Raw genomic sequence first — 24,739 nt, forward strand, 5'->3', positions numbered from 1 at the left:
CTTGCTGAGATTTATGTCATAGAGTGTTCTGCCTATGTTTTCCTCTAAGAGTTTGATAGTGTCTGACCTTACATTTAGGTCTTTAATCCATATTGAGCTTATTTTTGTGTATGGTGTTAGGGAGTGATCTAATCTCATACTTTTACATGTATCTGTCCAGTTTTCCTAGCCCCACTTATTGAAGAGGCTGTCCTTTCTCCACTGTACATTATTGCCACCTTTATCAAAGATAAGGTGTCCATATGTGTGTGGGTTTATCTCTGGGCTTTCTATCCTGTTCCATTGATCTGTGTTTCTGTTTTTGTGCCAGTACCATAGTGTCTTGATTACTGTAGGTTTGTAGTATAGTCTGAAGTCAGGGAGCCTGATTCCTCCAGCTCCGTTTTTCGTTCTCAAGATTGCTTTGGCTATTCGGGGTCTTTTGTGTTTCCATACAAATTGTGAATTTTTTTGTTCCAGTTCTGTGAAAAATGCCAGTGGTAGTTTGACAGGGATTGCATTGAATCTATAGATTGCTGTGGGTAGTAGAGTCGTTTTCACAATATTGATTCTTCCAATCCAAGAATATGGTATGTCTCTCCATCTATTTGTATTCTCTTTAATTTCTTTCATCAGTGTCTTATAATTTTCTGCATACAGGTCTTTTGTCTCCTTAGGTAGATTTATTCCTAGATATTTTATTCTTTTTGTTGCAATGGTAAATGGGAGTGTTTTCTTGATTTCACTTTCAGAAATTTCATCATTAGTATATAGGAATGCAAGAGATTTCTGTGCATTAATTTTGTATCCTGCTACTTTACCAAATTCATTGATTAGCTCTAGTAGTTTTCTGGTAGCATCTTTAGGATTCTCTATGTATAGTATCATGTCATCTGCAAACAGTGACAGCTTTACTTCTTCTTTTCCGATTTGGATTCCTTTTATTTCCTTTTCTTCTCTGATTGCTGTGGCTGAAACTTCCAAAACTATGTTGAATAAGAGTGGTGAGAGTGGGCAACCTTGTCTCATTCCTGATCTTAGTGGAAATGCTTTCAGTTTTTCACCATTGAGGATGATGTTGGCTGTGGGCTTGTCATATATGGCCTTTATTATGTTGAGGAAAGTTCCCTCTATGCCTACTTTCTGCAGGGTTTTTATCATAAATGGGTGTTGAATTTTGTCAAAAGCTTTCTCTGCATCTACTGAGATGATCATATGGTTTTTCTCCTTCAATTTGTTAATATGGTGTATCACGTTGATTGATTTGCGTATATTGAAGAATCCTTTCATTCCTGGAATAAACCCCACTTGATCATGGTGTATGATCCTTTTAATGAGCTGTTGGATTCTGTTTGCTAGTATTTTGTTGAGGATTTTTGCATCTATGTTCATCAGTGATATTGGCCTGTAGTTTTCTTTCTTTGTGACATCCTTGTCTGGTGGCCTCGTAGAAGGAATTTGGGAGTGTTCCTCCCTCTGCTATATTTTGGAAGAGTTTGAGAAGGATTGGTGTTAGCTCTTCTCTAAATGTTTGATAGAATTTGCCTGTGAAGCCATGTGGTCCTGGGCTTTTGTTTGTTGGAAGATTTTTAATCACAGTTTCAATTTCAGTGCTTGTGATTGGTCTGTTCATATTTTGTATTCCTGATTCAGTCTTGGTACGTTGTGCATTTCTAAGAATTTGTCCATTTCTTCCAGGTGGTCCACTTTACTGGCATAGAGTTGCTTGTAGTAATCTCTCATGATCTTTTTTATTTCTGCAGTGTCAGTTGTTACTTCTCCTTTTTCATTTCTAATTCTATTGATTTGAGTCTTCTCCCTTTTTTTCTTGATGAGTCTGGCTAGTGGTTTATCTATTTTGTTTATCTTCTCAAAGAACCAGCTTTTAGTTTTATTGATCTTTGCTATTGTTTCCTTCATTTCTTTTTCATTTATTTCTGATCTGATTTTTATGATTTCTTTCCTTCTGCTACCTTTGGGGTTTTTTTGTTCTTTCTCTAATTACTTTAGGTGCAAGGTTAGGTTGTTCAATTGAGATGTTTCCTGCTTCTTAAGGTGCTCTTGTATTGCTGTAAATTTCCCCCTTAGAACTACTTTTGCTGCATCCCATACGTTTTGGGTCATTGTGTCTCCATTGTCATTTGTTTCTAGGTATTTTTTTATTTCCTCTTTGATTTCTTCAGTGATCACTTCATTATTAAGTAGTGTATTGTTTAACCTCCATGTGTTTTTATTTTTTACAGATCTTTTCCTGTAATTGATATCTAGTCTCATGGCGTTATGGTCGGAAAAGGTACTTGATACAATTTCAATTTTCTTAAATTTACCAAGGGTTGTTTTGTGACCCAAGATATGATCTATCCTGGAGAATGTTCCATGAGCACTTGAGAAAAATGTGTATTCTGTTGTTTTTGGATGGAGTGTCCTATAAATATCAATTAAGTCCATGTTATTTAATGTATCATTTAAAGCTTGTGTTTTCTTATTTAGTTTCATTTTGGATGATTTTTCCATGGGTGAAAGTGGGGTGTTAAAGTCCCCTACTATGAATGTGTTACTGTCGATTTCCCCTTTTATGACTGTTAGTATTTGCCTTATGTATTGAGGTGCTCCTATGTTGGGTGCATAAATATTTACAATTGGTATATCTTCTTCTTGGATCGATCCCTTGATCATTATGTAGTGTCCTTCTTTGTCTCTTCTAATAGTCCTTATTTTAAAGTCTGTTTTGTCTGATATGAGAATTGCTACTCCAGCTTTCTTTTGGTTTCCATTTTCATGGAATATCTTTTTCCATCCCCTTACTTTCAGTCTGTGTGTGTCTGTAGGTCTGAAGTGGGTCTCTTGTAGACAGCATATATAAGGGTCTTGTTTTTGTATCCATTCAGCCAATCTGTGTCTTTTGGTGGGAGCATTTAGTCCATTTACATTTAAGGTAATCATCGATATGTATGTTCCTATCACCATTTTCTAAATTGTTTTGTGTTCGTTATTATAGGTCTTTTCCTTCTCTTGTGTTTCTTGCCTAGGGAAGTTCCTTTGGCATTTGTTGTAAAGCTGGGTTGGTTTTGCTGAATTCTCTTAGCTTTGGCTAGTCTGTAAAGATTTTAATTTCTCCATTGAATCTGAATGAGATCCTTGCTGGGTAGAGTAATGGTGGTTGTAGGTTTTTCCCTTTCATCACTTTAAATATGTCCTGCCACTCCCTTCTGTCTTGCAGAGTTTCTGCTGAAAGATCAGCTCTTAACCTTATGGGGATTCCCTTGTATGTTATTTGTTGCTTTTCGCTTGCTGCTTTTAATATTTTTTCTTTGTATTTAATTTTTGATAGTTTGATTAATATGTGTCTTGGCGTGTTTCTCCTTGGACTTATCCTGTATGGGACTCTCTCTGCTTCCTGGACTTGATTAACTATTTCCTTTCCCATATTAGGGAATTTTTCAACTATAATCTCTTCAAATGTTTTCTCAGTCCCTTTCTTTTTCTCTTCTTCTTCTGGAAACCCTATAATTCGAATGTTAGTGCGTTTAATATTGTCTCAGAGGTGTCTGAGACTGTCCGCAGTTCCTTTCATTCTTTTTTCTTTATTCTGCTCTGTGGTAGTTATTTCCACTATTTTATCTTCCAGGTCGCTTATCCGTTCTTCTCCCTCAGTTATTTTGCTATTGATTTCTTCTAGTTAATTTTTAATTTCATTTATTATGTTGTTCATGATTGTTTGCTCTTTCGTTCTTCTAGTTTCTTGTTAAACAGTTCTTGTATTTTCTGCATTCTATTTCCAAGTTTGGATTATCTTTACTATCATTACTGTGAATTCTTTTTCAGGTGGACTGCCTATTTCCTCTTCATTTGTTTGAAGTGTTGGGTTTTTACCTTGTTCCTTCATCTGCTGCATATTTCTGTGTCTTCTCATTTTGCTTAAGTTATGTGTTGGGGTCTCCTTTTTGCAGGCTGCAGTTTCATAGTTCCCATTGTTTTTGGTGTCTGCCCCTGGTGGGTAATGTTTGTTCAGTGGGTTGTGTAGGCTTCCTTATGGAGGGGACTGGTGCCTGTGTTCTAGTGGATGAGGCTGGATCTTGTCTTTCTGGTGGGCAAGACCGTGTCCAGTTGTGTGTTTTGGGGTGTCTGTGAACTTTGTATGATTTTAGGCAGCCTCTCTGCTAATGGGTGGGGTTGTGTTCCCGTCTTGCTAGTTGTTTGGCATGGAGTGTCAAGCACTGGAGCTTGCTGGTCATTGAGTGGAGCTGGGTCTTAGCGTTGAGATAAAGATCTCTGGGAGAGCTCCCACTCATTGATATTACGTGGGTCCAGGAGGTCTCTGGTGGTTCAATGTCCTGAACTCGGCTCTCCTATTTCAGAGGCTCAGGCCTGACGCCTGACTGGAGCATCAAGACCCTGTCAGCCACATGGCTCAGAAGAAAAGGGAGAAAAAAAAGAAAGAAAGGAAAATAAAATAAAGTTATTGAAATAAAAAATTAAAAAAATATTATTAAAATAAAAAAATAGGAAAAAGAAAAAAAGGAATAGAACAACCAAACCAATAAACAAATATAACAAGCACTAAAAACTGAACAAGGGTAACCATATAAATCAGAAAGTAGTCAGTCATACAGCAAACTCCAAGTCTACAGTTGCTCCCAAAGTCCACCGCCTCAATTTTAGGATGATTCGTTTTCTATTCAGGTATTGCACAGATGCAGGGTACAAGGAAGGTTACATTTAAAAAATGAGTGTGGATGGTTTTTTTCAGCCTGTCCTTTCCTCTCCCTACAATAGCTGGGACAGAAAACAACCAGCCTTTGGTTTAGGGTTCAGAAATCTGTGCTCTAGCCTTTTTTATGTCACTAACTCCCAGGGTGAGATTGGGAAGCTTACTGTGCCTTTCTGGATCTTGGTTAATATTCACCCCATAAATATGTGTTGAGTCCTTACTGGATGGTGTGTGTCAGTCTGGATGACAAAAATACATCTGTGGTGGGCGGGGGAACCCAGTCTTTACCCTCATGGAGTTTACTTGGCCAGAGTTGGGTGGAGGGGTGGAATAGACAGTAGAAATGTAAAGAAATAAGAACATTTAAGGTAGTGATAAATGCTACAGAATAAAAATATAGATAGATCATAGATTGGTAGATAGAGAGAGATGGATCGATGGATGGATGGATAGAGAGAAAGGGAAGGAGGAGGAGGGAGTGCAAGCAGGGAGAGAGGAAGGAAAGAAGGGAGAGAGAAAGAGACAAAGAAGGAGAGAAGGAAAGAAAGAAGGAGAGAAAGAAAGAAAAGCAAACCAAGATAAAAGATTATGTGGACTGAATAGGTAGTACGAGAGGGAATGCCTCTTCATGGAAGCAACATAAAAGTTGTAAGAATTAAGTGACAAGAAGAAGTCAGCCAGAGAGTCTGGAAGAAGATGTTCCCAGACAAGTCAAAAGCTTTTTTTTTTTTTAAATTAATTAATTTATTTTTGTCTGTGTTGGGTCTTCATTGCTGCATGCAAGCTTTCTCTAGTTGTGTTGAGCGGGGGCTACTCTTCGTTGTGGTGCGCAGGCTTCTCATTGTGGTGGCTTCTCTTGTTGCAGAGCATGGGCTCTAGGTGCGTGGCCTTCAGTAGTTGCAGCATGTGGGCTCAGTAGTTGTGGATCGCGGGCTTCAGAGCACAGGTTCAGTAGTTGTGGTGCATGGGCTTAGTTGCTCCGTGGCATGTGGGATCTTCCTGGACCAGGGCTCAAACCCCTGTCCCCTGTATTGGCAGACAGATTTTTAACCACTGTACCACCAGGGAAGTCCCAAGTCCAAAGCTTTGAAGGAAGAATAAGTTCCACTTGTTTTAGGGACAAAATGATGTCCAGTGTGGCATAGTGAGTAGGGGGAAGGCAGGGGATAAAGTCGGAGAGAAAGACTGGGTTAGATCACCTAAGGCCTCTGGACAAGGTGTTTCCATTTTTTTCTAGTGCCGTGGTAAGTGACCCATGTTATATCTGATTGATTTCTCCTTTTCTTTTACATCTTTTAACTACGGTGTATCCCAGAGCCCAGTCTGTGGACCTCTCTCTCCTTTTCCTATCCTGGCTCTTTCCCCAGGAGATCTCATCCAGTTCCCTAACTTTAAGTACCATCCATATTATCTGTTTTTTTTTTTTTTGCCCTACGCGGGCCTCTCACTGTTGTGGCCTCTTCCGTTGCGGAGCACAGGCTCTGGACGCGCAGGCTCAGCGGCCATGGCTCACGGTCCCAGCTGCTCCGCCGCATGTGGGATCTTCCCGGATCGGGGCACGAACCCATGTCCCCTGCATCGGCAGGTGGACTCTCAACCACTGCCCCACCAGGGGAGCCCCCATATTATCTTTTTATTTCTGATTTTATACCTGCAGAGCAGACGTGTCTCCTGCTTTATAGACTTGTATATACAATTGACTACTCAGTGCCTCCACTTCAATGTCTAAAAGGAAACTTAAACTTAACATGCAAGTCTGAATTCCTGATCATCTCCTACTGTCCCGTAGTCTGCTTCACCCACCACGTTCCCTGTGTCTGGGAGGGGTGAATCCACTTGTCCAGTTTCTTGGATATCCTTGGTGTCTCAATCCCCAGACGTGCACTCTGTTAGCAAGCTCTGATGGTTCTGCCTTCAAATTCTATCTAGGATCTGACTCCTCAGCACTACACACATTGCTTCCCCTTAGTTCAAGCCCCTTCATCCATCTCTTGCACTAACTTCTTACTTGATCTTCCTGCTTTACCCTTCTTCACTGTATTCTCAACATAGCAACCAGAGTGTACTTGAAAAATGTAAGTTAGGTCATATTACTCTTAATCAGTATCCCCCAAGGTCTCCCCACCTCACTCAGGGGAAAGGTCAAAGTCTTCAGCATGGCCTACATGGTCCTATATGACTGGGCCTCCCGTTCCCCTTCCTGAGCTCCCCTCCCACTGCTCCCTTCCTGCTCACTCTGCTCCAGCCATTCAGGCTTCTCCTTCCTGCTTCTGGAACATGCCAGGCCTGCTCCTGCTTCCAGCCCTGTTGCCTCCATCTGGAAAGCTTTCTCCACATGTCCACATGGCTTACTCTGTCACTTGCCCAGTTCTTTGCTCAGATGCTACCTTCCCCTTGAGGCTGTTCCCAGCCGTCCATATGAAAATTGCACCCCCAGCCCTCCCCATTATTTGTATATTTTCTACCTCCCTAACTAGGATGTGAGCTCCCAAGGGCGGGCATGTCTGTTCAGTTTGTTCACTATTACTGTATATTCCTAACAGCTCAGACAGGACACCATGAATGCTCACTGTTGGATGAATGAGAGGATTTTGAGCAGGGGAGTGAAGTGATATATTTTACAAAGATTGTTTGGTTGTTGTATGACAAGTGGACTGTAGGGGGGAGTGGGAGGAAGCTGGGATATCCCTTAGTGGCTACTGAAGTAGTGAAGGAGCGCGATGATGATGGTAGCTTATTCTACGATGCTTCAGGGGAAGCTGTCAAGAAATGGACAGGTTTGGGATACGTTTTGGAAGAGCTGGTAGGATTTGCTGATGAACTGATTGTAGATTGATGATGTAGAAGCAAGGACAACTCTCAGGCTTTTTTTACCTGAACAATTGGAGAGACAGTGGTACCATTATCCAAGATGAGGAAGATTGAAGGGAGGGCTGGCTTTTATTCATGATTTATTTATTTGAGGGTGGATTAAGAGTTCTTTTGGAGGCATATTCAAAGTCCCTTTATTTATTTATTTGGATTCAACACCTATATGAATCTAGAGCTCATGGGTGAGATCCAGGCTGGAGATATAAATTTGGAAGCGTTAGCATGTATAAAATAAGGGAAATGGGATGAATATGTCATCCCCTACTCTGGGAGAGTGCTTGGGGGAGAGGCTAGAGGGGTGGGGAGAAAGTACATCCAAGTAAAAAGTAAAGCAAGTAACAGAGAGATGGTGCTGTCAATCAGTCATCGAAGGACTTATCTATGGAACACCTGGAATGCACTATGCACTCTGCCCAGTGCTGGTATTCCTGGGGTGAATGAAATGGACGTGATCTCTGCCTTCAGGGACTTACGGGCTATAAATTCGTCTGCTTATTCCTAATTCAAGAAACATCAGGCCATAAGGGACAAGAAGATTCTATCATTTACTTTGGTAGAATGAATGGATTTTCTTCCCACCCTGCTAGGTTAGAGAATTCTGATAATTAAGTTTGAAGCATATCCAAAATTTATCTCGGCATAGATGCATGTGGGTATGCGATGATTCTAGCCAGGTGAATGTTGCACTCAAGTAATGGCATGATATCCCTGGGCTACCCGGGTCTCTCTTAGGTCAAGGCCATGGTACAAAGTAATTTTCCTTTATTTCTAATTCTCTGTGATAAAGGGGAACAAACATTTATTGAGCCCTTAGTGTGTGTTATGTACTTAATACCATTTACGTACATTATTTATCCCTCCCTGTAATGTATGAAGTAGGTGGCATTATCCCCATTTTGCAGCCCAGGAAACTGAGACTGAGAAGCTTAGTAAATCTTCCAACATCAAAGAGTGGGGCATTGGTGGAGTCAGTGCCTTCCCTGAAATCTGACGGGAAACACTGTGTTCTTTCAACTCAGAAGCCCACAGGAACACACAATAAACTTTGTATTGCCTTCAAATTATAACAAATATTTAAATTCAGTTTACTTTTCCTTCCCCAGATGCCTTTCCTTGGGCTAAACATCTTCAGTTCTTTCAACGAATCTGTGAGTGACTTGGTAACTGTTAAAGTACTTGGCAAAGTGCCTGGCACGTAGTAAGTGCTTAACGACTGCTAGTTAATGTGATTATGCCACTTGAAATAGAAGGAAATAGAGCTGTTTGAAATGGCTAAGGAAAGAGAGTCTCAGAGAAGGAAAGGGACTTGCCCTGTGCGCCACACTTAATTGTCTGCTCCACTTCTAAGTCCTAGGCACAGTCTACCTTTATCAGTGTTTATTTCTGATATGCAGTCTAACTAGAATAAAGCCATTCCTCTCTCCTCCCTTATTCAGACCTCTATACTTCTTTTAATGTGGTCCTGAATGTCTCAGAATTCAGAGAACTCTCCCTGTACCCAAGGCTTGTGTCTCCTCTTTGGTTTAGTGCAGCAGTTTATTTATTCATTCACTTTCTGAAACTGGAGCTGGCTGGCTGGCAGAATTTAATCAGAAGATTGTGTAAGCATGGCAAGAGGCTGCCCAAATCCATAACTATAATGAGAGAATGGGTGACAGGAGAATTGAGTTAAAAGGCAGCTTGCTTTGCAAGGGGAAACTCCCCCTCCCCTTCACTTCTCACTATTCACCTGTGAGAAGAAGAACCGAAACTGAAGGTGAAAATGTGGAGGGAGATGAGTCCTGAGTGACCCCAGGGAATTTCTAAAGCGAGGGGGTTAATTAGACACGTGGAGTAGTCTTGAGTGATGGAGTCGCTGGAAGAAATGAGATGGGTATCACAGTCGGCTTACAGAGAAGTGGAATCAAAAATGGGTTATGGCCAAGACGTCCTGAGAAGAACCCCGATTTCTCACTGCACTTTCCCACCTATTCTGGTGCCAGAGATTTATCCACTTGGCAGTCACTGCTTTAGTTTAACAACCACAGCAATATACATGCAACACTTAGGAATGCGAAGTGATATTTCACATCTGTCTTCTTATCTGAACCTCATAGAAATGTGAGGGGTACGGGGCCAGAAGAGTTGATCCAGTGCAGGAGTTCTGAGCAAAAGTTTGGAGTCGAGAGGACCAAATTGTTATGGGGGCCTTGCCTCGGTATTAAATCTCTCTAACTTTTGGTTTTCTCACTGTAAAGTAGGTATAATAATACATATAGCTTGGGGGGTTTGGTGAGGATTAAATAACATAATACAGGTAATAGTGCCTGGCATATACTAAGTACTCAGTTCATGTTTGCTATTATTATTATCCCCATTTGACGGATGAGAAAACTGACAATTAGGTTTAGAAAGTGACTTGCCCGAGGCTGCCAGAGCTGGATGGGAGCCCATGTCTCCTGACTTCCAGCCAGCTCTGCCTGCTCCAACCTTAATTCATCTCCCTTCAGAGCAAGGACAGTGCCATCAGGGTGAGGATGCTGTCAGGTTAGAAGGGGAAACAGTTTCTGTTTTTTCCTAAACCAGATTTTACTTCAGGGTCATTACAATGCTGCTACGGTTTGTAGGATCTGTTGCAGTTTCTAAGTATCTTTTAATTGCTAAGCACTGCTTGAAGCTTCAGGGCAAAGGTGTTTGGGTTTCTCTGTTTGTTTTAAACAAGATGAACAAACAAACAAGGAGGAATAAGATGTTCCATGAAGAGGTTGGGGTGGCTGGGTGCTGAGGTCCTTTGAGCACTGACATCCTGGGCATCTTACTGCTTATCTGTCACTTCCCAGCATAAACCTGGTGGGGAATCAGTAAGTGCCCAAGGCCACACCTTCTAACTTTGTGTACCCAAACCACCCAGGGAAGAAAGCTAATCTCGGGGCCAGGTAGTGAGTTGGTGTTTGGGCTGTGCTCACTTCTCAGTAGGGTCCTTTAAGAGGATGGAGACAACCTGGAGTGGTGTGACCAAGATCACAGAGTGAAAGTTACAGAGGCAAGGCTAGAACTCAGGTCTTGGGCTTCTCAGGGTAGTGTGCTATCCGCTGCAGCACACAAATGCTCCAAGAGCCCTCAGAAACGCTGAGTGTGTACATGAATAGGTGTGTGTGTGTCAGGGGATACTGCTGGAGGACTGGCAGAACAATGTCACACTGTGTGCCCTCTTCTGTTCTCCTCTCTGGCACGTGCATGTTCCAGGAAACGCACTATTTGGTAGCATTGATGGCAGCCTTGGGACAGGATCTTTGTTCTTGAGAGGCGGGCTGTGGTCTGAGGCTCGCACATTCAGAGGGGAGGCATCTCCATCACGTCACCTAGGAACTTGTTCCCCAAAGTGTGGTCCCTGGACTGAGCAGTGGCAACAGCTGGGAGCTTGGTAGAAGTGCGGCATCTTGGGCCCCAGTCGGGACCTACTGACTGAGAATGTACATTTTAAAAAGATGCCAAGGTGATTCCTAGGCATGTTAAAGTTTGAGAAGCACAGACTAGGAGAGGGTAGGGACTCACAAGTTGGCCACGTACGTACAGGCTGTAGCTTGCCAACTTCTGGTCTATAGATTGGTGAAAACAATGTGTTTGTTTCACGCATAGCTTTGAGTTAAAATTTTCTTGGAGCACCATGTTGAGAAGTATTAATGGACTTGTCATGATCAATTAGTGACTTCTGCCATAGGTGTGGGATGGGGAATTGGGTCCTGTGGGCTAGGTACTAGCCATCACTGAACTATACATCAGAAGGCTCTTTTGTCTCTGACATTCTCTAACTTTAATACTGGCAAACCACTCTTGGACCAGAGACTGGGCGATGTCTTCTGGAAGTCACAGTGGTTGTGCTAGCTAGCTCCATGACCTTGGGGAAGTCACATACACACCTGGAGCCTCAAATCCCACATTTGCCCCTGCCTAACTCTAGATTCACTGGAAAGCTTAAATGAGATAGAGAATACCAATAAGCTTGTGAATCAAAATATGCTGTAAAAGTAACAGGTATTTTTATAATGATGATGAGAATAATGAAGACAAAAAAGCCCAGAAAGTGTCAGTGGTATTTCCGGAACACAGGGAGTTAACCGCCAAGTCAGGGCCAGAATTCAAGTTTCCTGATTCCCAGGTATACCGGCTGCCTCTTGGGATCAGTCCTAGGTTCCATTACTAAACCTCTGAACAAAGAAATCATACAGATGAACTCATCCAGATTTAGTGGAGGTGATGGTGATGTGGTAACTGCTAATGTTTATTGAGTGTGTGTTTTACACTAGGCAGTCTGATAAGTCTACTACACATATTATCTCTTTTTGTTCTTCCATCAACTCTTTGAAGTGGGTGTTTTGCATACCCCCCACTCTACACGAAGAAACTTAGGCTGAGTGTGTTACTTTTCATGAATGTTTTGCTTTTTAATGGGAGATGATGCTTTAAGTCAAAGGGATACATTTATGTAATGGTGGAGGTTCAGGCCCCATGATAGGCGCGGTTGGGGGTGGGAGGAGAGGTATGTTTTGGGTACCAATCGGGATATTCCAGTGCCCCTGAAATTGCACCACAGAAGTGGTAGCTGGCACTGCCAGGAAGGCTTGGCAAGAGCTGAGTTTGTCACCTTGTATCAGTGCGAGCTTTCCTGCCCCTCTCAGCCTGAAGACAGTGTAGCTGGCAGTCCTCCGGCAGGGAGGCGCCCAGCCAAGTTGGAAGGCAGGACTTCAAGATGAGATGACTGGCCAAGGTGGGGCACAGAGCTGGGCACGACTAGGCTGCTGTGCTACGTGTTCACATGTAAAGCCCATCTCCAAATTAAATCTCCTGGACTTGTCACCTGGGGAGAGGTGAGGGAGAGCAAATCAGCAGAGCAGAGGTGAGAGAACAGGATACATCTTTCCATCCTCGAGAGCTGGAGGCCCAAGTAATCCTGAGAAGAGTGCATTAGTTCTGAGTTTAAATCTAATAAATAGGGTCCATAAATGGATTTTCTCCCACCATTAAGCAAAGTAGCATAGTGGGTAAGTGTTTGGGTCCTGAATCGTCGACCCAGGTTCACGTCCTCTGCCATCATTTGCTACTTCTGTGATAATGGGCATGTTTATTATTCGCTACACCTCAGCTTTCTCATGTGTGATGTAGAGATAACAACAAAACCTGCCTCATAGGTGTGTCAGGAAGATTCAGTAAGACAGTTGGTTTAAATTCATCACAGTACTTGACACAGCAAATATTCAAAACAGGGTAGCTTAAAAATATTGCTATTGTTAGCGTCATTATCATCATCATGATTGTTGAGGTATATCCAAGGGGGTCCAATAAGTAGTGGTCCTTTTCCCTGCTTGTTCTGCATCAGTAATGAAATAAGACAAAGGAGTCAATCAACGGGAAGCCAAAACATCACCTTTGTAACTGGAGAGCTGACACTGGAGGATGTGGCTTGTGTGCAGAATTGCAGAGCCTCACTCCCCCATCCTGGCCAGCACTCTCCCACATCTTAGGGGAACCCACTCCGGTATGATTCACTGTCCAGAGGATGGGGATGAGCTCCCTGCAGGTCACCTGGCTCTCAAAAAGGGAGAGAGGAAAGTTAGAGATTCCTATACCTTTCCCACAAATTGCTATTCAGATAAACCACTCCTCCTGCTGGAGGTGGGCATTGGGATGGGGAAAAAGGAGTGAGGAAAGGGCTTTTACAATGAAGGCTGCTCCAAGTGGAATGAATATCACGAGTGGATAAGAGGGTGTCCCCAACCTTCACCATGTTAAAAAAAATAACCGTGGTGTCCTGAGCACATTTGACCTTTGGAGAAGATCACTTAAAACCTCCTTCACCGTTAGACAACAGAATTAGTTTCAGTAGTAACTATGTAATGATCAGGAATAATCATTGCTTTCTTGGCTCAATCTTTCGTTTTAAAACAACTGACACACAAAACAGAAGAATTTTATTTTTAATGGTATTACTCAAACTCGGTAAAATATTTCACACCTCAACTATACTTTTCAGTTACCAAACAAAAATATTGCACTTTGCATTTTTCACTGTTTTAAATTTTAAACTCCAATAAAAACTTCAAGCAGTTACATAGGATGAAAAAACTGAACGATCTGAAGTTTTGTTTTTCCTTCTTTTCATTCATTGTTTATTTCAAATCTACTGCTTAAACACAGGAATATAGTACAATAGGGGTTAGAGACAGTCTGTGGCTGAAGCAAGCTCAAGTGATTTCAAATTGTTACAGACTTACTCTTGAAATTAGTGTGGAGAGCTGAGCCCATGTGTTTCAAATTACTTACATATTATCAAAATTTGACAATGACCTCAGCATTGTTTATAACTTAGACAAACCAAATTTTTTGGGGGGGGAGATGTGTATTTTATCACTGGCATTGTTCAGAGTTTGAAGCACATGACAATGATAAAAAGTGAACTGATTTCTGGTCACTTTAAGAATTATTGTTTTAAATTCTCTCCAGACAGTGCACGTCCTTACTGCCCACACCTGGGACCGATTGCTCCCACTTTCTGGCCCTTGTTACACCACTGAGTAATAATTACACTGGGTTGGGATTGGGAGTTAGAATTTCTGGGTGTTAGTCTGATCTCTGCCTGCAAGTGGCAATTCTCAGTTCCTAACTGGGAAATTCTCATTTCCTCTTTGGGCCTCAGTTTTCCTAACTGTAAATTAAGGGGGCCGGACCGGGACGTCTCTCAAAGTTCTTTTCTGCTCCAAACTCTGGTTTGAGAAGTCATCTTTCACCAGGTAGAGGGAGACCGGGGAACACATTTGGAATGTAAATTAGTCTCTGTTCAGGGAGCTGTGCTGAGTTACGGAGAGGAGCCAGTGAAAGGAGATCATCTGCCTTTGATTTACGTCAGAGGCATGAATGCTCTGGCTGCCGCAGCTCTTGTGCAACTGAGAATGAAGTAGAGGAAGTTTCAGGATTGGCGGTGAGAGGGAGGAAGAGGAGGAAGCTATGATCTGATGAGGGTGGCAATGATGGTGCCTGCAAACACTTACTGAGTACTTATTATATGCTAGGCATGGGATCGTCATGACATAAGTATGATGAAGCCACCTCTGTTTATCCCTGCTTTACTGATGAAGAAATTAAAGTTGTTCTCAAGGTCATAGAGTTGGTAAATAGCGATCATGGAATATGAACCCAGGTTGTCTGGCTTTAGACTCCATCTTTTAATTGCTGTGGTAGAGGATAGGGGTATGAGTTGCTGTTCTCTCCTAGACTTTGTATCTCTGCTTGAGACTGGTCGTGTCTCTTCCGGCTCCTGGAGTCATAGGTAGACACAGTCCCTGCCTTCACGGAGCTTATAGTCCAGTGTGGGAAAGATGTTAAATAAGCCACAAAATAGTTATTTACTTACACTTGTCATTATTTACCTTATATGAGCATTCAAGGGTATGGAGATAGTTTTCCTGATTATTATGGGTAGTCCAAAAAGAACTATGAACTCTTTTCTAACCATAGCCTTTCCCTGAAATTTTATATTTCAATTTTATGACATCTCACTTTGTTTAAAAAATGTGGCACATTTTACAGTACATTGTCAAAAATGTCGCATTGTTCTTTATCCAGGACAAATGAAATTTACCTTGTAACCAAGTCTCTCTTTCTGAAATAGCTATAGATCTGAGCAGAAAACAATGGAAGGTAATATATCTTCTTCTGTGATTGCCTTAACATTCATCACCTTTCTTCAGTTTTTTAAATTAAAAACTAAAGGTTAGAAAGTCCATTTTGTTTGCATTTCAGTCAAAGTTTGTTGAGGATTGCAACTGGCCGGGGGTTCCCTACATCTACATGTAATCAGTTATAATGCCTGGTAAATGTCATGGAGCTTTTTATTTTCTCTCTGGATGTTTCAGTTGTGGGACACCAATTTTCTAATTCAGCTTCATAGTACAGCACAGTAGTCCCATTTTACGCAGTGAAACAAGTGAGGTGATGTTTCTCATATAGCACAACTAAGAAAAGAACTGCTGACTCTTAAGTTGGGGAATCTTCTCACAGGTGATATTTATTCTTCTGAAACGTAGACAGACCTGAGTGAGAATCCCAGCATCTCCACTGTTATCCATCCATTCATCCAACACATATTTACTGAACATCTTCCATAAGCCTGGCATCTTACTAGATGCTGAGAATATATAAAACAGATCAAGTCTCAGCTTTCATGGAGCTTATATTTTAGTTGGGTTGACTACTATAAAAAAGTAAATGAATAAACATGGTAACTTGAAACTGTGATAGGGACAGTGAAATAAAAGGCCAAGGTTGTGGGAATAAGACTAAATTGGTGATGATGGTGGTGAGGGTCACAGCTTTCTTGAGGAAATGACACTTGAGTCTCAAAGGAAAAGAAGAAACCAGCCAGCTGAGGACTGGAGTGAGAGCACTAGAGCACATGCAGAGGCTCTGAGGTTGGAAATGGCTTGGTATGTTTGAAAAACTGGAGGAGAATCAGGGGACATGGAGTCTGAAGAGCAGAGGTGGTGGTGGGGAGAGTGATGGGATGTGAGCGTGTAAAAGAAGCAGGTCGCATCATCTGGGGTCTTTAGGGCGAGCAAAGGAGTTTGGACTTTATTCTAAGTATAGTTGGGAAACCAAGGCAAGTTTAAGGGAGTAATGATTGCATTTTAGGAAGTTCATTCTATGAGACAATTTAAGGGGAGTAGAATTGAAATGAGGGAGGCTGTCACAGTGGTCCGGGTAAGAGACGATGGTGGCCTGGCCTAAGATGGTCAACTGGAAATGGAGAGATGGAAAGGTTCAAGATAAATTAAGAAGTGGGAGCAAGGGGAAGAGAATTAAGACTGTCTCCCTGACGTCTGACATGGGCAGTTTATTAGTTGTATGCTTTGGGGAAAGATTCTTATCTTCTCTGAGCCTGAGGATTGGCTGGGCATGGCATGAGACCCTGGGCAGAGACTGAAGGCCTAGGTGAGATAAGCCCAGGTGGCAGTGAAGGAAAGACCGGGAATGGTGTGATTATCTGTGGAGTGGACTGGATCACTCCCTTTACTAATAATCATAAAATGGCACTACCTGAAGAAACCTCAAAATACCAATAGCATCAGTTACTCAAGGAAAATGACTATAACATATATTGCTTCTGCTTATACCTACAATACCTAGTTAATAGAAATTAATAAAGACTTGTTTTCTGACTAACATATGTATTATTCAACTTTTTGGATTACACATGAAAGGAATGCACTTGAGCTCATCAAAGCAAAAAGAAAATTTGATGGCCAACATAATGAGAAGACAAGGGGGTGGAGCGGAACTTCAGGTCTGGTGCGATCTAGGTGTTCATGTACTGTTATCAGTCATCTGCTTTTCTCTGAGGGCAGGATCTTCCTTCTTTTGTGTTGGCGTCTTTCTCGGGCAAGTTTCCTAAAGGAGTAGAAAAGCTGTCAACCCCTACTTCCAGGTTTGTATCTTAGCAGCTCCAACAGGAAGTAAGCACCTGGTTCCCAATAGTTAGAACACAGTCTGGGTGTATGTACTCTTTGACCTGGCTTGGATTACATGTTTGTCCCTGAAACAATCTCAGTGGGCAGAAGGCATAGTATGTAGATGGGCCAAGGTCTGGCTTGTGAGTGGGGTCACCCTCATCTGAACTGTTTGGACAGAAAGTGGATGATTCCCAAAGAGAAACTGGGCTCCTGTTGCTGGAAGATGTCATCCACGCTGGAAAGGCAAAAACGACAGAACAGTAAGAGTCCCCATGAAATCCAAGTAAGCATCTCACCTGCCCAACCCTCATGTGTCCATCCACCTACTGATATCCTTGGACGTGGTCAGAAGGGGGAAGCATACAGTCTTACAACTCACAGAAGGCAGAAGCATGTTATTTTCATGTTACCCATGGTTCCAAACCTGCAGGAAAGGTAGGGGGATACTTTGGACATCAAGCCCGGTACAGGAACCTTTGGAATCAAGAGTTGGGTAGCTCAGCATTTTTTGGTGTGTGGGAGAATGCCATGGTGAATGGCAGTGAGGCAATTTTACTCAGCTCTCCTCCAAAGACAGCATTTCTTTCTTTCTTTTTTTTTTTTTTTCGGTACGCGGGCCTCTCACTGTCGTGGCCTCTCCCGTTGCGGAGCACAGGCTCCGGACACGCAGGCTCAGCGGCCATGGCTCACGGGCCCAGCCACTCCGCGGCATGTGGGATCTTCCCGGACCGGGGCACGAACCCGTGTCCACTGCATCGGCAGGCGGACTCTCAACCACTGCGCCACCAGGGAAGCCCAAAGACAGCATTTCTTAAATCTTCCAAATGCTTGTCAGCTTCCTTAGAAAGTATCATGGACTGTCAGAGCTGGAAGACAACTTAGAAATCTTTCAGTCCAAACTGGTCTCTATTTAGATAAGAAAACTGAGGCTGAAAGCACTGAATCTAGAGAAAGATTGTGAATCCAGGCTTTGCGGTTTTATTCCTGTGAATAGCGTATGGAGTTTCTTATTGCTTCCCTTGGTGAATTTGCACGTATCGTGTATCTTTTCTCTTTTTTCCTATAGAGAGTGTGTTTTGTTTACCATGGGAAATAATCTTGGCCCGGATTTCACTAGGTTTTCTAATTCTTCAGTTTAAAAATCCCTCTGAGAACCAAGGTTCTTTGGAAGATGATGGGTGAGTGACATAAATCACTTGTGAGACACTTTGAGCCCAAAGAACGTTAAGATCATGGACAGCCCTCTTGGTTCAGTGACAGACTCCATCCCTTCTTGACTCCTTGGGCACCCAGAACTCATTTACATCTGAACTTCTGAAAATGTCTTCTTATGAAGCGTCCCACACGTAGGGCTCATGATGGAGCATCTGCTGCTGAATGAGGACTTGCTTTGCTGGATGAGGAATGTGAATAGGTGTCCTTATTAAAATCTTGAATGCTAGACCCAAATAGCCTTGCATATGAATCCAGGCTGTAACATTTATACCTTGTGTGAGCTTGACCAAATTACTAAACTTTGCTGAGCCTCAGTTTCTTTACATTTAAAATGAACAGATTCATACAAGCCTACCTCATTAGGCTGTTGAGAGGGTGAAATGAAGCTAATGGATAAAAGCACTCAGCACACTGCCTGGGAGATTCTAAGCACTCAGTGTGTATGTGAGCTGGGGTTGTTGTCGCTGCCGTTATTATTATTCTTCTTCCAGGTAACATTGGGTGAGAGTTTGAAATACTGTATAACTCATTCAAGATCAGTGGTGGTTCAGAGTAAAGTATGTGTAGTGTGGATTTATTGGAAGATAGCTCTACTTGGTCCAGTGCCCACACTGTCCGTCTCTCTTCGGAGTCCCTAAATGTAGACATTCTACCGTTTCTGCCAGAACACCCCTTTATTTTGTCACATAGTCTTGGTGACTTGTACATGATCCCCTGAATTCACTGACTAATTCTGATACCTTCCTCTCCTTCAATTCAATAGATTCTTCCTTGGCTCAATACCTCTCACTCCACAAGGACTCAGTGAAATAATACAGGTAAAACACTTAGCCCATGTGGTTGGCACATGGTAACTAATGATTAAATGTTAGCTACCAATATTACTCTTCTGACAACTCCTGGAATGATTGTCAACACCAGGCACAGGGATAGCAATGAGAGTGAGAATGACAATGAGGGATGCCTGGGGCCACCAGGACGCACTTCTTGTCTTTTTGAAAACGCTACGCCTGGTTCACATTCATCACCCTATTATTTTTTTTTTTTCTGGCAGGAGAAATAATTTATGAGATCACCTTCTTCTCATCCCTCTTTTTAAGGTCAGTTAATGTCAATTTAAAAAAAAAAACACCTCTATCATAGATCCCGTTCATTACCTATTGTTCCCAGTCATTTTCTCTTCACTAATCTGGTTTGGTGCTTGAAACAGATCTTAGAGGCCAAAAGTCACCCATTAGAAAGGCAAGATTTCCCACATACAAGTTTGATTTCTTCATCATCGTCAGTTTTCAGGGTACTTTGTCAAATATCTTATCATTTAATCCTCAGAATAACCCAGGGTGTAAGCATATTGCTGTTCCTGTTATGGAATGGTGTCAGGGAGGAATTAAGTAACTTGTTCAGTGCCAAAGAGAAGTAAATGTTTAATCTTTTTGGATCAAAATTTGTTCTGCCACATCACAAGGGGCCCTCATGGGGTTTGGTGTAAGTTGTCAGCATGGGGGTGAAGTCATTGCATCCATTCTTCATATTGGCCTAGGGACTAATGTTGGGGAGAAAACAGGGCATCTCAGAGACACTGACATTCACCAGAGGCTGAGCATGTGGGCTGGACCATTAGCTGTAGGAGTTTAGTTGGCATCTTTTACTGTTACCCTCAAGGGTCCTTCCACTGGCTAAACTCACCGCCTTGTATTCATCAGGTTTAGTACTAATTGTACCTCTGTGTCACAGCTGTGGTGGGTAAAGTGAGGACAAATCATGAGGAGTATTTTTGAAATCAGATATATCTAGGCTTGAAACCAGCCATGTACCAGCTATGTGACATTGGGCAAAGTAAATATTTTCTAAGCCTCAATTTCCCCATCTGCAAAGTGAAAACAAGAATGCTTGGGCATACTTTCTATGTTATAGGGAAGAGTAAGTTAAATTATCTGATTTATGTAAAGTTCCCCGGGAAATAGTAAGTCTGAATAAGTTTAGCTGACCATCATCACTGCCTTTAGTATTTTATTTTAATATTTTAAAAAGGAGAGCCCTTGAAGCATGAGAGCTGAACAGGGAAATGTTAAGTTCTGCAAGCCCAATCATAGGCCCTTACATCTCACTTCTCATGTGATCTTGTCATTGCTCTCAGATTCAATTACTCACTTTACACTAATAATGTCTAAATGTATATTTTGAGCCCCAGATATGCATATACAGCTACCTGATTAATGTTTCTTCCTCAATGCTTCAAATCCACTGCAAATTCAATATGTGTCTAAAACAGAACTCGTAATCTGCTCCCAAACCTGATCTTCTTTAGGTTTTCCTTTCTTGGTGAGTGGCCTCTTTGGCTGGTTTTGCAGGCCAGAAGCCCCAGGCTGTCCTTGAAACACCCTTCCCAATCCAAGCATCAGAAAGTCCTGTCTGTTCTGCGTCCTCCATAAACATTGAATCTATTTCTTTTTTTTTAAATTTTTTTTAAAGATTTTTTTGATGTGGACCATTTTTTTAAAAATTAATTAATTAATTAATATTTATTTTTGGCTGTGTTGGGTCCTCGTTTCTGTGCGAGGGCTTTCTCCAGTTGCGGTGAGCAGGGGCCACTCTTCATCGCGGTGCGTGGGCCTCTCCCTTTGCGGAGCACAGGCTCCAGACGTGCAGGCTCAGTAGTTGTGGCTCATGGGCTTAGTTGCTCCGCAGCATGTGAGATCTTCCCAGACCAGGGCTCGAACCCGTGTCCCCTGCATTGGCAGGCAGATTCTTAACCACTGCGCCACCAGGGAAGCCCTGAATCTATTTCTTGCTGTGCCCGGTACCATCCTGGTTGAATGTACCATCATCTCTCACCTGGACCCCTACAAAAGCCTCCCAGTTGGTTGCCCTGCATCCACTCTAGCCTCTTCCAGGCCAGCCAGAGTGATTTTTGGGACAGCAACGATCCCATGTCCTCCCCCATCCCACCATACCCCAAACACCTCTTTTGTGGTTTCACATTGATTTTAGGGTAAAACATGCTCAAAGACCTGGCCTCTAAGGTCTGTCATGATCTGTACTCTGGCTATCTTTTGGGTTCATTTTCCATCATGTTATCGTTGTGTTTTCTCTGCTTAGACTGATCTGCTGCCTGGCCATGCTTCCCACTTACTGTGTTTCTAAAACAAGTGCTTTGCCATGGTTGTCCTTCCTGGAGTATATTTCTATCCTATTTTCACCTAAACTGTATCCATTCCTAATTTAGTTCTCAGACCCTTGTAACTAGTTCAAACCCCCCCTTTTCTAGGCTTCTTTGTTATCCTGAATCTCTCTTTCGTAGCACTTAGCAGAGTTGCAATTTTCCTTTTGATTGCATGATTTTTGTTTCCTATCAGTCTGCCCAGACTAGATTAGAGTCTTCACCAATCTTGCTCATCACCGTTTTCCAGTACCCAGTGTGGTGTCTGGCATGGGTAGTCAATGACTATTTGTCCCATGAATGAGAATCCCCAAGGAGGACTTCTGTTTCTGAACCATGAATCCAGAACCATTGTTCTGGTTCATGGACCTCTAAGCAGCAGTTTGTATATCATTAGCTAATATGCCCAGTGCTTCACTGCTAGTAAGTGTCACAGCTGGTATTTGAAAGCAGGTCTTCTGTATGAAAAGCAAGCATCTTAAGAGTCTAACATGAAGTCTTACTGCTCCCTCTCGAATTCCAACCAAGAGAAGAAGGGATAGGGTGGGCTGAGGCCTTGCCCTGGGAGCAGTTCTGCTCCAAAGTCAGTGATCTAGAACTGGAGGTTTAAAGATGTAAATGGTTCATTGGGAAATGACTCAGAGCCTTCTGAAGACCTTAGGAAACGTTCTTTTTACTTCTGGCTGGTCACGTATAGGACTTAGGAACAAATGGAATGATAATGGAATATATTTTCTACCTTTGTTTGTCATCAACTGAGTTTCGGTAAAATCTGCTCTTCTGTAAAGGGAGGAAGTAGAATTCATAGAGCCAGGGCAAAGTCATATCTTCTCTTGTCCTCTCTACTGACCCAGATTTATGTCCCTAACTGCTTACTCACTTTCCATGAGCAATGTTCTGGGTAGAAGCTGCATCCATTTGCTTCTCTGATTTCTCTCTTCTGCTGCATTCTTACTGCCACCCTCACAAGGTCCTCGTCACCTCAAGCACTGGTCCTGGTTTGAATGTTGATAATGTTGGGGCTCAAGCATCAGGTTCTCTCTCAGCTGATCTATTTCCTACCTTAAGCGGATTAATATTTCTTATGCAGATAAGCTCAAGAACCTACAGTGGCACCCTGTGACCTGCAACAGCACCACAGAGCTCTTCTCCTTGGTCTTCAGGGACTTCTGAATATGATTCCATTGTCTTCTCTCCTATTTCTCCTTGTCACGTGCCATGAGGATGTTTTTTTCCCCCATTGCCTGTTATTACTTAACTCACATATTTAAAAAAAAATGCTTACTGAGCTCCTACTATGTGCTAGGCACTGTATCACACGTTGGGGTAAAGCAGTAGTGAGATACCAGTCATGGCACCTTGCCTTTCTTCACGGTTCCATATGAAGAGACAGACATTTAAATAACTCCATTCACCATTGCTTGTTTCATCAGAATAGTAACAAGTGCTGCAAAGAAGGAAGAGGTGCTAAAAGTGTGTTAGAAGAGACCCTCATTTAGGAAGGAGAATCAGGGAAGGTTTCTTTGGGAGAAATGGTACTGTTTAATCTTTTATACCTAGTTCTGTGTTTTTCTTCCCCCTAGGAAAAATACCCTTTCTTCCCTCTCTCTACCCAGAAGTTCTCCATTCCTTTAGAGCAACTTGTTAGGTGAGTTGGCTGAAAAACAGGGTAGTTAAGAGCTCAGATGCTCCAGTCACACAGAGCTGAAGTCACCTCCCAGCTCCATTATTTATATGCAAATTATTCACTTTGTGTCATATTTGCTCAGCTGTCAGATGAGGATTACAGTGCGTTCCTCTCAGGATTATTCTGGGTATGAAGTGCTTAGCCCAGTGCTGGCCCTTACCAAATGCTCAGTTAATGATGGCCCAGGTTATTATAATGTTTGACTTGTGAGTTGGTGGCCAGTACCCATTTCTTCCTCTCTTTTCCTTTCAGTCATTCTATAAATATTAGCCAAGTATTGTACCAGGTATGAGGGATACATCAGTAATTAAGACGGCCCTACCCTCAACCCTGAAAAATCCCCTTTGATCTCTGCTCCACCCCCCTCCTCAGGGCTAAGCTCACTCTCAGGTTTGGGTGGAAGGGCAGCCCACGGCCCAAAGTGGTGTGACTCAGCACCTAGTCCCCCACCTGCTCTAGAGTTTGGTTGTGAAAACTGACACTCTGCCTGGTGCCCTGTGCCTGGGTCCCTTCCAGGTTTCTCCCAGGCCTGGCAGCAGGCTTTTGCTTCCTGGCATCTCCTCATATCTGTCCCCCCCTCTGCCGCAATATCTGGGATCATAGAAGGTGTCCAGGAAAGGCTGGTTCACTGGTTGTGCTGAGAACCAAGACTGACATCTGTTCTTAGCCACTATTCCCTTCTCGAAGGATCCCTCTGGTGCCTGGGGGAAGCAGCTCCTGTTGACTTTGTAGCTTCATTCCCAGGTCCGGAGCCACCAGGTGGATGTTACCAGTGCTGGCTTCTTCATTAGGCAAAACACACAAGCTATTCTGCTGTCTCCAGCTCAGGCCCCCCGCTCATGTCCCTGGGTCTCCTGGTCAGCCACGGATGAGAGCTAACTCTGAGCAGAGCGGATAGGCCTGAATCTTCCTTTTGGGGCAGCACCCGTATCCCCTGACTTGGATATCCGTAGGGTAGGGGGTGATGGATTCTGCGTGAGAACCAGCTTGCGGGTAGGGCTGCAGTATTGAAGTCTTACTGAAGAGCATAATCCTTTCTTTATAATGAACTCTTGGTTAGTGAGTCAAACTATACAACAGGTAAAAGGACTCTGTTCTGATTGAGGGAGGGCGGACTGGGATGCTTGGAATACACCTCCCTTCCCAACCTTAGCCTGGATTTGAGACCCATCTTTGTTATATGCTAACTTAGGAGCTGGGGCAAACATTCCCCATCGCTGGACTTCAGGTTCCTCATCTGTGACGTGGGGATTCATTCACTCATCCAGCCGAGCTCTGAACACCTGATACGCACCAGGCACTGTGGTCAGGCTGGAAGCACTGTGGTATGCAAAACAGACATGTTCCCTCCCCTCACAGGGCTTCCTTCGGGGAGAGGGAGGAAGATGCAGATGAAGATGTGAAAATGGAACCCATGACAGAAGCAGTGAAGGAAGGTTTTGCTGCCCTGGGGGAGGTGTGGTGTGGCAGGGGCTGGTCTGGGGCGTGGGGCAAAGCAGACCCTGGAGGCCAAGGAACAGAGTTCTTTGATACTTGCCCTTCTCACCTTTCAGGAATCATGTGGCTAAATGAGATGGTTTGGTAACTCTTTGGCTTCACACACATGTAAAAACTGTTTCTCAGCTCAAGATCAT

The 24,739-nt window shown here is 42.9% G+C and overlaps 1 long non-coding RNA gene across 1 annotated transcript in view; it reads left to right on the top strand.

Annotated features, from left to right (window-relative positions):
* LOC141278347 (uncharacterized) overlaps positions 1–24,739 on the top strand; it is a 98,011-nt gene that overhangs the window by 24,251 nt on the left and 49,021 nt on the right. Inside the window, exon 2 of the long non-coding RNA XR_012330924.1 lies at positions 2,223–2,272. This is a non-coding gene — a long non-coding RNA (uncharacterized lncRNA). The remainder of the gene's footprint in view (positions 1–2,222; positions 2,273–24,739) is intronic.

The sequence above is a fragment of the Tursiops truncatus genome, chromosome 3 (genome assembly GCF_011762595.2).
Source record: "Tursiops truncatus isolate mTurTru1 chromosome 3, mTurTru1.mat.Y, whole genome shotgun sequence".
In the NCBI taxonomy this organism is placed as follows: Eukaryota; Metazoa; Chordata; class Mammalia; order Artiodactyla; family Delphinidae; genus Tursiops; species Tursiops truncatus.